The following is a 5,000-nucleotide window of genomic DNA, read 5'->3' on the forward strand; positions in this document are numbered from 1 at the left end:
CGCACAATAGACCTTTCTTTCTCTCTCTCTCTCTCTCACCCTTTCTCTGTGTGTGTGTGTGTGTGTGTGTGTGTGTGTGTGTGTGTGTGTGTGTGTGTGTGTGTGTGTGTTTACTATTGACTCGCAAATCCACTCTCATTTTTCTTCACTTAGTCCCCCTCCCCCCCCTCTCTCTCTCTGGTTACTGTCGACTCGCAAATTCACTTACTGTCCATTTTTATTCGCTCACTTTGCTCTCTCTCTCTCTCTCTCTCTCTCTCTCTCTCTCTCTCTCTCTCTCTCTCTCTCTCTCTCTCTCGTGCCTGACTGCTTCCCCACATCCACCTCTCTAAAACTCTCTCACTTTTTCACACGTACACTTCTCTCTCTCTCTCTCTCTCTCTCTCTCTCTCTCACTTTACCTTTACCTGGAACATTTTTCAATTTTCTTTACGTACCTCCCGCAGCTCCCCCTCCCCCCCCACTCTCTCTCTTTCTCCCTGCCTACCCACCTCTGCCTCACCCACCCTAGGAAGCGAGGTGACTGCCCTGCCTGACTCCGTGTAAACAACAGATCCAAATACTCACTCACTCACTCAATCACTCGCTCACTTATTCTCACTCACTCACCCCTCAGTCACACACACACACACACACACACACACACACACACACACACACACAGTCAGTTAGCTAGTAAGTTCCTGTTAGTCAAATCGCAAATCAAATGGCTAGTCAATCAGTTAGTCAGTCAGATGGTTTGATTGAGTTAGTTAATTAAGTAGTCAGCTGGTTGTCGGTTCAGTTATACCTTTATTTTATTTATTTATTTATTATTATTATTATTATTACTTTTATTATCATTATTATTATTATTGGTTAGCTACTCAGTTATTTTTTCTTTCTTTTCCTTCTTTCATCTTCCTTCCTTCCGTTCTTCTTTCCGTTATCAGGGAAATTCAATTTTTTCTCTTCCATCGCCATTTTTCTTTCCCTCCTTCCTTTCTTTCCTTAGTCCTTCCTGCCTTCCTTTACCCCCTTTTCGTCCTTCTTTCCTTCCTTTTTCCCTTTTTCGACTTTCCTGCCTTCCTTCCTTCTTCCTACTTCCTTCTTTCTTCCTCCTTCCTACTTTCCTTTCTTCTTCCTCCTTCCTACTTTCCTTCCTCCTTCCTACTTTCCTTCCTTCTTCCTCCTTCCTACTTTCCTTCCTTCTTCCTCCTTCCTACTTTCCTTCCTCCTTCCTACTTTCCTTCCTCCTTCCTACTTTCCTTCCTTCTTCCTACTTTCCTTCCTCCTTCCTACTTTCCTTCCTTCTTCCTACTTTCCTTCCTCCTTCCTACTTTCCTTCCTTCTTCCTCCTTCCTACTTTCCTTCCTCCTTCCTACTTTCCTTCCTCCTTCCTACTTTCCTTCCTCCTTCCTACTTTCCTTCCTTCTTCCTCCTTCCTACTTTCCTTCCTTCTTCCTACTTTCCTTCCTTCTTCCTACTTTCCTTCCTCCTTCCTACTTTCCTTCCTTCTTCCTCCTTCCTACTTTCCTTCCTTCTTCCTACTTTCCTTCCTCCTTCCTACTTTCCTTCCTTCTTCCTCCTTCCTTCCTTCTTCCTCCTTCCTACTTTCCTTCCTCCTTCCTTCTTCCTCCTTCCTACTTTCCTTCCTTCCTTCCTGCTTCCCATTCTTCCACCTATCCTTTCCCGCTTCCCTCTCTTCCTTCCTTCCTTCCTTCAGTCAGTCAGCATGTCAGTTTAGTTCACTCTGGCTTCTCTCTCTCTCTCTCTCATTAAATGTTCTATTCATCCCACCACCTCATTACTCTCCCCCCCCCCCACCGCCCTCTCTCTCTCTCTGGGTGATAATGGAGATGATGATGATGACAAAGATGATGTTGATGATGATGAAAATAATAATGCTAATACGGTGACGACAATAATGATAAAGTTAACGATGACGATGGAATTATAGAACACAACAAGTAAATAAAACAAGTGGTCCCAGGCACAACAAACCTCGCCCAACCACTTAAGGTCAAAGGTCATGGTATCACTTAAAAGCCCACATGGGACTTCCTGTATGCTGATAAGAGTAAATATCTCTCTCTTCAACCAGTTTCGAGTTAAAGACGACCCCTGAATATCCCTGACCTTGAGAGTGATCTTTCAAGGTCACTCAAGGTCAAAGGTCTTGGTGCCAAATAAAAGCCCATATTACGAGTTCCTGTGTGATGACAATAGTAAATATCTCTACCATCAACTGGTTTCAAGACATACCCCTCTGAAAATCCGTGACCTTGATTTAAACCTTCCAAGGTCACCCAGTTGCCTCCAAAATTTAATAACTTTCCTTTGGGACCACTGCCCACATATCCTGAAAGTTTCATGTAATTTCATTTAGCCGTTTTATCCGTAATGCTGCTGACACACAAACAAACATACAAACTCGACAAAAAAACAATACCTCGCCTGACTCCGTCCCGGGCGAGGTAACAGTAAGTAAATAAATAAATAAATAAAAAACAGAGTGAGTGTTAGTCCAAATGTAGGCAGGACTATCTACCCTCAGCACGGTGTTATGTTACGTTGGTCAACACTGTAAATTTACTGAAAAAATACAAGCCACTTCTTTCTATACAGAGTTGGTACACACACACTCACATACATACACACACACTGATATATACATGCATACATACATATTCAGACATACACATACATACATACATATATATTCATACACATAAATGCATTCATACAAACATAAATATACATACACACATATATACTGAGAGAGAGAGAGAGAGAGAGAGAGAGAGAGAGAGAGAGAGAGTCGAGGCTTTAAATTGCTGTCCAGTTTTCTCCCTCCCAAGATCTCTCTCTCTCTCTCTCTCTCTCTCTCTCTCTCTCTCCTCCTCTCATCTTTTTTCACTGATGTTTCCCTCCCTCCCTCCATCTCTCCCTCCCCCCTCCTTCCATCTCTCCCCCTTCCTCCCTTCCTCTCTCTCTCCCCACTATTTTTTTCTCCCTCCCTCTCATTTCTCTCCTCTAATGCCTACCTTCCCTCCTCCCTCTCCCTCCCTCCCTTCCTCTCCATCTTTCTCGAATAATGTCACCCGTCTCTCTTCCTTCCTCCATCCTCACTATTCCCTCCCTCCCTTCCTTCCTTCCTTCCCTCCTCTCCCTCTCTCCTTCCTTCCTTCCTCCCTGCCTCTCCCTCTCTTCTTTTCTTTTTCCTTCCTTCCTTCCTGTCTCCCTCTCTTTTCTTTTACATCCTCCTCCTCCTCTCTCTCTCTCTCTCTCTCATTTCACCGCATCTCATCTCAACTTCTGATTTTCTCCCTCCTTCCCTTCCTCTTTTTTCCTCTCTCTCTCTCTCTCTCTCTCTCTCTCTCTCTCTCTCATTTCATCGCATCTCATCTCGTCTTCTCTTATTTTCTCCCTCCTTCCCTTCCTTGTCCTCCTTTGCTCTTCTTTCCTCTTCACTCTCTCTCTCTCTCACGCCAATACTGAAAGGCACTCCCTCCCTCTCTCTCTCTCACGCCAATACTGACAGGCAATATTTTCCCCACACGACCCACCATCTCAGGTCACCTCCCAAAATTGAGACACCGAAAATCCCTAAAAGAGGCCCTAAACCCCTGCTCCTCTCTCTCTCTCTCTCTCTCTCTCTCCCTCTCTCATTTCCTTACACTCCTATCTATCTCATTTCCCTACTTCCTCTCATTTCTCACTCCTTAACTCTCTCTCTCTCTCTCTCTCTCTCTCTCTCTCATCTCCTTACACTCTTATCTGTCTCATTCCTTTACTTCCTCTCGTCTCATTTTTCACACCTTTACTCTCTCTCTCTCTCTCTCTCATTTCCTTACACTCCTATCTATCTCATTTCCCTACTTCCTCTCATTTCTCACTCCTTTACTCTCTCTCTCTCTCTCTCTCTCTCATTTCCTTACACTCCTCCTATCTGTCTCATTCCTCTATTTCCTCTCGTCTCATATTTCACTCCTTTACTCTCTCTCTCTCTCATTTCCTTACACTCCTATCTATCTCATTTCCCTACCTCCTCTCATTTCTCACCCCTTAACTCTCTCTCTCTCTCTCTCTCTCTCTCTCTCTCTCTCTCTCTCTCATTTCCTTACACTCCTCCTATCTGTCTCATTCCTCTATTTCCTCTCGTCTCATTTTTCACTCCTTAACTCTCTCTCTTTCTCTCTCTATTTCCTTGCACTCCCATCTATCTCATTTCCCTACTTCGTCTCGTCTCATTTTTCAATCCTTAACTCTCTCTTATGCTCTCTTTTTTTTTTTTCTCTCTCTCTCTCTAATTTCCTTACACTCCTATCTATCTCATTTTCCTACTTCCTCTCGTCTCGTTTTTCACTGCTTTACTCTCTCTCTCTCTCTCCGGGATCCGAAAGAATTGCCTCAAATGATCCACATAAGACGGTCAAGGTTCCCGAGTTGACAAAAAAAAAAAAAAAAAAAAAAAAAAAAAAAAACACTCCGAAATACCCTAAACATGTCCACCAGAAAGACCCCGGGGAGGTGAAAAAAAATATTGAACCCCAGAAAGACCCCCCAAGACCCCAGACCCCCGAAAGACCCCAGAGGAGCCCCCAAAGACCCCTGAAGAACCCCCAAAGACCCCTGAAGAACCCCCAAGACCCCAGACCCCTCAAAGAACCCAGAAGAACCCCGAAAGAACACAGAAGAATCCCGAAAGACCCCAAAAGAACCCTCAAAGACCCCAGAAGAACCCCCAAAGACCCGAAGGACCCCAGTAGAACTCCCAAAGACCCAAGAAGAACTCCAAAAAAAAACTCCAAAGACCCCAGAAGAAGCCCCAAAGACCCCAGAAGAACCCCCAAAGACCCCAGAAGAACCCCCAAAGACCCCAGAAGAACCCCCAAAGACCCCCAGAACCACCAAAGACCCCAGAAGAACCACCAAAGACCCCAGAAGAACCACCAAAGACCCCAGAAAAAACAAAGACCCCGGAAAGACCCCAGAGATACCCCAAACTAACATGCATT

The 5,000-nt window shown here is 44.6% G+C and overlaps 1 protein-coding gene across 1 annotated transcript in view; it reads right to left on the bottom strand.

Moving 5' to 3' along the window:
- Positions 1-5,000, bottom strand: part of LOC145394364 (small G protein signaling modulator 2-like) — a 186,205-nt gene that overhangs the window by 118,027 nt on the left and 63,178 nt on the right. The window lies entirely within an intron of this gene.

Source organism: Coenobita brevimanus, chromosome 27 (genome assembly GCF_032717465.1).
Source record: "Coenobita brevimanus isolate Jiangsu-jjx chromosome 27, ASM3271746v2, whole genome shotgun sequence".
NCBI classification, from domain to species: Eukaryota; Metazoa; Arthropoda; class Malacostraca; order Decapoda; family Coenobitidae; genus Coenobita; species Coenobita brevimanus.